Source organism: Tachypleus tridentatus, chromosome 8 (genome assembly GCF_004210375.1).
Source record: "Tachypleus tridentatus isolate NWPU-2018 chromosome 8, ASM421037v1, whole genome shotgun sequence".
Lineage (NCBI taxonomy): Eukaryota > Metazoa > Arthropoda > Merostomata > Xiphosura > Limulidae > Tachypleus > Tachypleus tridentatus.
The window spans coordinates 91,813,972-91,825,342 of NC_134832.1; the positions used below are offsets into that span (position 1 = coordinate 91,813,972).

General features: G+C 32.2%; 1 long non-coding RNA gene across 1 annotated transcript; it reads right to left on the reverse strand.

Moving 5' to 3' along the window:
- Positions 1-686: 686 nt before the first annotated feature.
- Positions 687-5,264, reverse strand: LOC143222936 (uncharacterized). Its single transcript, XR_013012591.1, has 3 exons — positions 4,488-5,264; positions 4,117-4,221; positions 687-2,080 (listed from the first exon to the last, which is right to left on the reverse strand). It is a non-coding gene; the product is annotated as an uncharacterized LOC143222936 (long non-coding RNA).
- Between the last annotated feature and the right edge of the window lie 6,107 nt (positions 5,265-11,371).

Consider the following 11,371-nt stretch of genomic DNA (forward strand, 5'->3'; position numbering starts at 1 on the left):
ACCCAATCCCCAATACCCCCTCACAATCCTCCACAACTTTTGTCCTCATGTGTCATGGTGTGACATCACTTTTGACCATTTGTTTTGAATTTTGTACAAAGCTACATGAGAGCTATCTGAGCTAGTTGTCCCTAAACTTAGCAATGTAAGACTAGAAGGAGGGCAGCTAGTTGTCAACACACACCACCAACTCTTGGTCTCCTCTCTTGATAAAAAATAGTGGGATTGGCCATAACATTATAATGTCCCCATGACTAAAAGTGCAAGCATGTTTGGTGTGACAGGGATTTGAATCCAGGACCCCCCAGATTATGAGTCAAGTGCCTTAACCACCCAGCCATGCCAAGCTATTTTCAACTCTGAAGTGCCCTCTTATCTACTGATACGGTCCCACTATTCATCAGCTGAGATAACCTAAATGACTTAGAGAGAAATGTCAGCAATTAGGTGAAATTTACTTCCTTCTATAGCCTATAACTGTTGGAGACTGAAACCCTAACAGTCTCTGAATATCACAAATTTTTTTTCATACTGATTATATAGATTAATAATATTTTCTACACTTATATACAAAATGATCTCATTTACTTTAACAGACACTCATCAATGAAAACATTAGACGTCCTGAGGGGTCAAATGTTCCTCTAGTGAGATAAAAGAGGAAAGTTATCAACACTTACACAGAATTTTTATATGTAAATTTACTTTATTTACAAAACTGTATATTATTTATGCAATGTTGAGTTTTTTAACCTTTGAATATAATACACAGAAATTTTATGTTATCCTGTAAACATGTTTACTAAATATATTTCTATTCCTATACATACCCAGTTATATTAAATTAAACTTAATGTAATGTACCAACTATCAGCCATAAATAAATATACACAAACAATACTACCATTTCCTTAAATACTGAACAGTTAAAATTCTAAAAAATTAGAAAAACAGTTTTACACAATTTTAAATATACAAGACATAGTAGAGGCAGAGATGAATCAATTTATCTGAACAGTTTGAAAAATTACAACAGTACAATAACACGCACGACTTTATTTTTATTTCAGCAAACACATAAGACAAGCATTTTTAACTGCAAAAGAAACACAATAAAGATATATTACAGTCAATATCCACTAGAATATACAGAGGTCTTTAATTAAAAACACCTGATATTCCTATTTTAATAGTTTTATTATGTACAGAACATTCACTATTAACAAACCAATACATAATAAGTTATGATGATATTCTCCTTATTTTATAACAAAAAATCAAATTAACATTTGAAAATAGTTGAAATAATAAAGTATAAATTTATCAACACTAAACTCAAAGACACACAATATAATAATTCAAAATAAACTCATTACATTATTAAAAATAATAAAATATTACTCCCAAATTAATTCTTTTATATTTAAAACTAACTTTTGCACTTTCCAAACTTCTGAAATTTACCATCTCCATCACAGTTGATACATACACACCCAGATGACAAGTTTGCATATTCATTATTTCCAACTTACATAAAAGTCAATAAATATAATGCTATTAAATACAGTAATTGTCTACAAGTGATTAAAATCAGTGTTATAAAACAATAATAAATGTAATACAAAAAACAAGAATGAGACTAAAATTCAGAATGATTCTTCCATTACAAATCCTCTTAATCATCTGTAAGTCATAATGGATATTGGCTGTGACCATAGCACCCAAATATATTGAGGGTATTCTATATAACAAACGAGATCCCAACCCCAATGTAAAACACACCAGCAACTGAGTGACACTAACACCTTTTACATTACTCGGGTAGTACTTCTTTTTCTATCTCACTTCAGTGTTATTTTGAAGAATTGAGAACAAATAATTCTGAGGTACTGATACACATATACAAGTGTTGCACCTATAAGGTACAAAATTGAAAGAAATGTATTACACAGAAACAGTAATTACAATGTTTAATATCCCTGGGAGGTTACTCACAATAGGATTGTCAAATGTCAGTCTTGCTTATTCATGACAATGGCCCATGAGTATTCAGTTTGTGGTGGTGATCAGTTGCCTTTGACTAAAATAAAAAAAAAACAATAAAAACTTCAAAATAAATTTTATACACAAATGCACAAATATAAAAGAAACAAGAACAATCAGAGATTTCACATCATTGTTCTACTGCTCCTTTTCAAGATGGCATTCATTTATATTGGATAACATCAAATTTCACTTTTGAAAACTCAGAAAATCCTTCTCAGATTTGAAATGATCAATGATCTGGATCACTTGCTGTCGTGTAATGAGTTCTCAACTTTAAAGTACCCATGAAATTTGGTACAAATCCTATCACACTTTAAAAAGTTATTAACTCAAAACTGGAAAAAAAAAAAATGCCTCATCATCCCATTATTAAAAAAAAAAAAAGACTTCAAAATAATCAGAATCCAGATGGAATTTGGAGGGCAGTACAATACTGACTTCTCATCTTTTTAAAAATGTATGCACTTAGAAACATAGACACACAAAGACTCAAATGCAATACAACATTACAAAGGTAATAGGGCTTTAGTTAATATTTAATAAAAATTATACACTGATTCATGTACTCTAGTTTTCTTCACATCTACAAAGTCAGAAATATAAAATATAGTTACTGGTTCTTTATGATCACCAATACCTTCTTCTGTCTTCTTTACCATTAGCAACCTTACCTAATGCTTAACCATTGAAAAGGTGGAATATTTTATTGTTCCATGTTCACTAGTATTTATTACACGTACCAAAGTTGTCAATAATTTGTCCCAATTATTTGTTTTTCTTAATCAGTTTTGGTAAATACTCTCTTAATACTTTGACTTTGGGTGTTGCATGCCTGTTTCCCAACACCTGAAATATATATATTGGTTTATCAGAAAATAACATTACCCCCCCCCACACACACACACATGTATATATGAACATGCACTAATATATTTATTATATACATCTCCATATCTTGTTAATTAGCTTTCCCATGATCTTTAATGATTTTCAATAGAGTATCAAAGAGAGTATGGGGAAGGAGTGGTTTATATGTAAAATGTGAATTACATCCTGTTAAAGTTCAAGATGCTAAAGATAATAGCAAAGAGACTGAATTCACTTGAGGTTTTATATGTGGGTATAAAGGGTTTTAGCAGAAATTTGTAACAGACCACTAAATGACATTGATGAAATTAGTGAGAAACTTTACAATAACATTAAGGTTTCAGCTGTTAATGAAGTCATAATTATGGGTGATTTTAATTTAAAGCACAAAGATAAATTATTAAATATTCAAGGTAAACACACTTCCTATAGAAAGAAAAGGGTTGCTACAAGTAAAAAAAAACAAACAGATTGGCTCATAAAAAGTTTAAAAGATAAAATTAAAAGAAAAAAACATCATAAACTTAAGAAATTTAAATTAGCTTGTATGACAAAAGACTTAGAATATTGTAGAATATCAAGAACGTTTGTGAAACAGAAAATTAGAACATCTAAAAGGATGTATGAGGAAAGGTATAATATTCTTTCAACTTTACTAGAATAATTTGAAGTAATTTTGATATTTAGTCCCAATGTACATTTGATGTTATACTTCAAACAATACATAAAACAACTCACTTGCAGAGTATATCAACCAAATACCTATTAGTTTCAGGTGCTGTCTTGTCAAGTGATGGTATAGCAACAACCCATCAAGTAATCTGTACAGATTAAAATGTACCAATGACCTTCTCACAGTGTTTAATATAAATGAAAGTTTGTAGCACATCCATTAACATAATAGAGTGAAGAACCAAAAAAATGAATTTATATTCCTATCACCTGTTAATACAGTATATTGGTATGGTAACTGAAGAATACTAATTAAGCACTTTTATTTCATACAGAAATTTAAATAATACTATTCTATGTGAATAATTAAATATACCATGTGTAAAGTGTCAAATTGTTTAAGTGAGGGCATTTGAAAGTAATGTAGAAATCTCCCAATCGGAATAAAATACTACAAACTATTTATATCAAGTAATATTTATAGTTTTTTTTTCACATCATCAACTCTAGTATAATTTATCTCTCTCTAACCTTGATCAGTTTTCTGTTCCAGATGATTCTGATGAATGGCATTACCATTCCTTCTTCATAAGATATTTATCCAACTGCAGTGGCTCAGCTTTCAAATAAAGTCAACTATCCATAACAACAATATAACAAATTACCACCTAGTTTCAAAAGTATTTAATTATATTTCTTCTCTTCACTGTAATATTTATAAATTACACCATTCAACCATTGGAACATCTATGAATAGAATAGCAAGCGTCCAATATATTAGTAAAATCATTATAGGTCCCAATAACTAATTATACTAAGTTCAACACATATTTGAAACTGAAGAAATGATTAACCCAATAATAACTTGATGTGTTAAAAATTAACAAATAAGTCACACCAACCTGTCAACAAAAACTTGCCTGCTGTCAGACTTTAGCCACATTTGGGTCACGTGCTGACAATTCTTGATTGAAACTGGCTGAATTGAGCCGGTAGAATGTGTTTTAGCCGTCGTCCAAATTGCATTCCCTTACGTATACTAGTCTACCGCTGATGACTAAAATTATATCTGTCGTGTTTATTCAACTACTCCAGACACAAATCAATATTTATAATCCCTCTTGGAATTGTGAAGTAAACTCAAAATTAAACGAGTGTACTTAATGGTAAAGTGGCCGATTTGAGGAGGTAGAATGCATTCAAGTCACTGTCCTAATTCCATCCTCCCATCTACACTATTGCTAGCCTACCGCTTAAGATACGATTGACAGTGCAATTAGTAAAAGTTGGAGTTATCTCTTTCTTTTGAAATAAATTCAAGGAAACGAAACGGTTTTTTGTTTTTGTTCTAGCACTAACAGACTTCTTGTATCTTTCTAGTTGCACCCAATTTAGGATAACACAGCCTCCTGCACCGATTTTAGGCCCGTCGGTAAAATCGTATGTATGACTTCCACTATGTGGGCTCTGTATTGTTACGATAAGATAATTAAAAAGCGTTCAAAATAAGTAAAAACGTACGTCTATAACAAAAAAAAACTTTATATTAACTTGGAAAGATTCTGGCCAAAGACCTTCGTCAGGCAGTTTTAAATGAAACTATACTTTTTCCCAAAAGGTACTAAATTTTGTAGTTTTGGTGAAAAAGGGAAATAAATGATGAATAACACAGAGAATTAACCTACTATCAGATTCGCTATGTACCTTGGTCGGTGAACGGCACAACCCTGAAAACCTAGGTTCCATTCCTCAAGATGGAAATGACGCAGAGAGTACATTGTGGAACCCTTATTTAAGAAAAACAGCAACAACAGCAGTAGATTTGCTACTTTATCTGCATTAATTTAGTTTCGCCAAATACCAAGTCCATCTTTACTGTTTGGGATTAGGTCTATAATTCTTTAGTTCATTTTTTCTCCTCTGAAATTACACATTTTAATAACGAGGAGAAATATTCATAATTAATTTATTAGTCCATTGAATAATTAATTGTGACGATATAACTCCTTGTTCTTTAAATATCTAAAGTTCTCATTTATACATGTCAATTTGATCTTTATTATTATTATTTATCCAGCTTTGTCTTCTCAAATTTTGCGGGACAACACTCATTATAACAGACTTAATCCTAATATACTCGTATATCCTTTTAAGTATTGTTAGTCCCCCGCTAGGACAGTGGTATATGTCTTGATTTACAATTCTACAATCAGGGATTCGATTCCCCTCGGTGAGCTCAGCAGATAGCCCGATGTGGCTTTGCTATAAGAAAACACACACACATTTAAGTATTGTTACCTCAATATCATTTCCGACAATGACAATATATTTACTAAGAATTCTTCAACAATAATATATTTAGTGTTAATTTCAACAGTGAGTTATGCTATCAATATATCTTAGCAACATAAACCTTCATATAAAAGTAATCCTAAAGGTACGCAAATCGAAGAGATAGAGAATTTATACTGAGTAATGGATTTATTATTGTGAATTTTATTTGGCTTAGTCATCTTCTTTACAGAAATCCAAACTACAGTGTTTGGAAGAGTTATTTTACCAACTAAGCATGTAAAACCTAAGTACATGTACATCCGTCAAGGTGAAGATATTGTAGTTCAATGTATCCCACCTTATTACAAACAAAAGCATTTAATCAGCAATGTTGTGAGCTACAAATAGACAAGTAGAACAGGTACAATTGGGTCAGTAGGAAACAAAATCAGAATGGACAAGTATACTGGCGACCTCATAATTAAAGACGTTGAAGCTTTCGATATGGGTGATTACAACTGTAATGTTATATACTGGAATGAAGACATCAGGCCACGAACCAAACAAGAAATCGTTGTTAACTATTATTTAAAAGGTAGATAATTTGTACTGAATATTTACCTTTCACTTAGAAAATAATATCCAGTAACATAATATTCTAATGTTTGTTTTGGAATTTCGCACAAAGCTACTCGAGGGCTATCTGTGCTAGCCGTCCCTAATTTAGCAGTGTAAGACTAGAGGGAAGGCAGCTAGTCATCACCACCCACCGCCAACTCTTGGGCTACTCTTTTACCAACGAATAGTGGGATTGACCGTCACATTATAACGCCCCCACGGCTGGGAGGGCGAGCATGTTTGGCGCGATGCGGGCGCGAACCCGCGACCCTCGGATTACGAGTCGCACGCCTTACGTGCTAGGCCATGCCAGGCCAATATTCTAATTAACGGGAATTTAAAGTTAACATCAATTTAAATTTGTCATAAAAACTAATAATATAACATTTGTGCAATAACAGACGTTCAAGATTCATGTAGAAATACACGGGTAGTTTGTGGCTGTAAAGTTACCTACATGAGCAAAACTAAGCGCCATTTGAAAGTTAATTTAGAAATATATAGGGATAATGCGCAGATTGTTTGTTTGTTTGAAGTTCTAAGTACAAAGCGATACAATGGGCTATGTTTGCTTTGCCCACTACGGGTATCGAAACCCAATTTTTAGCGTTCTAAGTTCACAGACATATTATCTTGGCCACTCAGGTGCACATAGATCTTTACCACCATAATAGATGGATATTCAGACATTGAAGTAACCATTAAAAGTCTTCTAATTGCGAAGACACAACTATTCAACAAGTACTGTTCAAACTGATATTGTCTTAATTAACCATCTGTAATTCGTGTATTATAAATTGTTACTGATGAATATGTAGTATTCCATTTCTAGTTTATCATATTGTATGCATTAACGCATTTTCCTTAATTTTCATTTCTCAAAAATAATAACAGTGTTTTTATTGCACCTTTACAAAAATCTATTAAATCAAAATGCGACACTTAATATCCGAAAGCTTTCAATAGAGGAATATTTCTTTTTCATTGGCAAACTATAAATGACCGTTTCGGTTTGTTTTATCTGTCTGTGATCTTTGACGCTGTTTATGCCTTATAGAGTAACCCGTCAAGGAATTTTGGAGAAACGAGGTAAGTAGTCAGGGGTGGGGGAGATTTATAAGTATTAATGAAGCAAAATAATCGTGAGGTATGACTACTGACTAAAGAAAAGAAATACTAATAAGATGTAATTAAACAATAACCCGAAAATTATCATAAATAGATGGCAATTTATTACATTTCGTAGTAATCTCATATGATCAACAAAAATAAAGATTATTGAACAATAAACTTATATGGGAACAGATTTCAAAGCTTTAACGTGTCATTTTGAGCCTAAAGTTCGTTTATAAAAGACTCAATACTCAACTAACTTGGAAGGTATTTTCAAGGGCAGTCTTAGTCACTGCTGAGCCCCGGGGAGAATCCAATAAATGGGGACCCCATAATGATGAGAAAAGTCAGAAGAAAATCGAGGACCTTTCCATGTGTGGGGCCCCGGGCAATTGCCGACTTCAGGCAATAGGTAAGACCACCTATGGGTATTTGGGTTCTAAGATCTAACAAGTCTTTCGGGGTTTGATAGACAGGCAACTAGGAGCGCTAAGAAAATGTTGTTTCTCTTAGCCCACAGACACACAAACACAGTCTTTTGTGAGGAAAACTCGAAGCTACTTAAGTGGCTTTCAATCATGTTAAAGATTCGTAATCTTTCTATTAGAGTACTTTCCATAATTCTTTAGACATAGTTTCTAGTCTTATGTATTATTTTGGCTTAAAACTTTGAAACTAATCAAAAATGTTGACTGCAAGTATCATGCCGACGTAAGACTCATCGATGTAACCGAGTGGTGATGTGATATAAACATTCCGGTTTGAGATGTTTAACTAACTGATGGTTTACACTTATAAATTTACAAAAAATTATAAAATCGTTTATAACAGAAAAATTTAATTAGACAATTTGATATATCATCATTAAAACTTCGTGTTAAAACATACAGAAAGACTGTTTAAGATTTTTCAGTAAAATGGTTAACTTGGCATTTCTTAACGGTTTTATGTTATTTCTTATTTCAGTTTATTTGCCACCAGATAACAAGGTCATCTGTCCATATGGATACATGTTAGTGAAAAGAAATTGCTGTAAGTTGTGAATAACGATTTACTTTTGTTTTTATTCTCCTTATTTATTTATGGAAAAAATCTGTTTCATAGCAATATGTGTTTATGTTAACTTAAAGATAAAACATGAAGTACATTTGGATTTATCACAACTTAAAAGCTTTTACTGAAAAGTTATTCAGTGTTGTGTTAGTATATTTCTTCAAGTATATTTTTCACGAGAGAATGATGAAAATTTGGCTTTGAATTTGAATGGATACAACATGTTTTATGTTAATATGTGGAGTAAGCAATGTATGTAATAAAATTTGGGTGACTTTCAGTTAAAACGAAATATAACAATTGGAAAATACTTGTGTTAATTACACCACTTCATAAAGGTTTACCTGTTAAGTAAAATGTCTGTGAAACCTACAACTTACTATACGTGATAAAAATGGCAGATGTTTCCTGGTGGACAGGGTCGTGGGCTATTTTATTATTCAAATGGGCACAGGTTCATTTGTTTTCAACTATTCGTTGCATTGTGTTTCAGAATAAGTTTACAAAAATACAAACAATTGTTCACAAATTGTTAACAAAAACATTAATAAGTGTACCGTGGAAAATATCGTACATTAAAAACATTTTTCAAATATTACGTTTTACTATTGTTGTGAAAAAAGAGGTTACTTTACGAAAATAGTCCCCAGTGGCACAGCGGTTTGTCTGAAGACTAACACCGCTAGAAATCTGGTTTCGATACACGTCGTGATCAGAGCACTAACAGTCTAATATGTTGCTTTGTGCTTAATACCGAACAAACTAAATTATGAATATTATTTTATTAATTAGCAAATCTTAAACCATACTAAATGTTTCATATTTTAACACAAAGTAAATTTAAAACATATTTAAACCTTTTACATGAAAAATCTTGGAAAATGTTTTCATTTTTAAGGAACTTATCAGAGAGTGCCTTATTGTGGAAACTGTTGTTTAAGATACGAAACCAATACTTTTCATTTATGTTTGGCCTGGCATGGCCAAGCGCATAAGGCGTGCGACTCGTAATCTGAGGGGTGCGGGTTCGCGCCCGCGTCGCGCTAAACATGCTCGCCCTCCCAGCCGTGGGGTCGTATAATGTGACGGTCAATCCCCCTATTCGTTGGTAAAAGAGTAGCCCAAGAGTTGGCGGTGGGTGGTGATGACTAGCTACCTTCCCTCTAGTCTTACACTGCTAAATTAGGGACGGCTAGCACAGATAGCCCTCGAGTAGCTTTGTGCGAAATTCCAAAACCAAAAAAAAACAAACATTTATGTTTGTGTGTTTTTATATAATATTTTCAAGTTAACAAGAATAAATCGAATTAGAATACATGAAAAGTATATATACATATATATATATACACATACACGTTATTTCAAGTTGCTCTTCACTATTTTCTTTTATTCGTTCGATGCACCTGATGAATTGTTTGGGAAATATATCAACAAAGCAGCTCTTACAGAAAACTTATAAATACTATAAAATATTTATATATAAAACTCAATGTTTAAGAGCTTGTGTTGATTCTGTTACACGATTTAATTCTCTTTATTTTATAAAGTTTTTGTGTTTAGAACATGGTTAAATACATAAGTTAAAAATTATTCCTTTCTTTGAGTTCCATGCCCTCCTGGACAGTTCAGAAGCAAAAACCAAGAAGAGTGTGTTCCCTGTCCCAAGGACCATTACAGTGATTATTTTGGATCCTACAAATGTTCGGCTTGCCCAGAAAGACGATTTACAAACCCTGGAGCCTTTTCACGGGATGCATGTAAACGTAAGTTTTATCAGATACTTATAATCGCTCTATGAACGACTTTATCTCAGTTATATTTAACAATTCTACTGCTGCAAGTGCTTAACTCTCAAATAACTTTAGAACTTCTAGTCAGTATCATTAACAAGTAATGTTATTTATGTAGTTTAATATTATCTACTTCTTATAAAGAGAGGAAAGCAACATACGTTATGAACTTTATACCAAGTTTATACAATTTCTATTATTTAGACAAATTATTTGTAATAATTTTATTCTTTGATATCCCTAAAGATCTGAATTATACGCTCTCACAATACAGAATGTAAAATACAGTAGCGTGTTGTTGTATTTGCAAGTTACGGCACATTAGGCCACATGCTTAGCATCTTGTATCTGAATTATTACAAAAAAAAAAGTTTCGAAATAAAAATATTCTTATACCATGGTTGACAACTACGTAGAAGTGAAGACACTGCTTTAAAAGGGGGCTCAGTTTTCCAATAAACAGAAAAGACTTAAGAATTCGACAAGTTAGGACTATAAGAGGCTCGAATCTATCCTGAGCAACTTCATCATCTATTATGATTAGTGAATAGAAGAAATAACTGAAAAACAACAACGGTATTGTGATGAAGCTGAACACATTGTTTTATTGTTTAAAGAGTACTAAACAATAATTTGAGCTGACAAAGGATTAGAAGCTAACAGTTTACAAATCAGCAACTGTTTTCATTTGAAAATTGTTTGAAGCATCGGGAATCACAGTATATCTTCAATGTCCACAGTGAAACTATACAATGGACATTTATTCATTTAGTCATTTTAAAATTGGTATTAGAAACCGATATACAGAGAATAGTCTGTGTACAATTTGAAAAGTGTGACTGGTCAAAAACTGATCTAATCAGCAGTTATTAATAATGGTAATGAAACTGAGTACGATCGGAGCATATGGAAGTAATATCGAGCACTGGACTTCCATT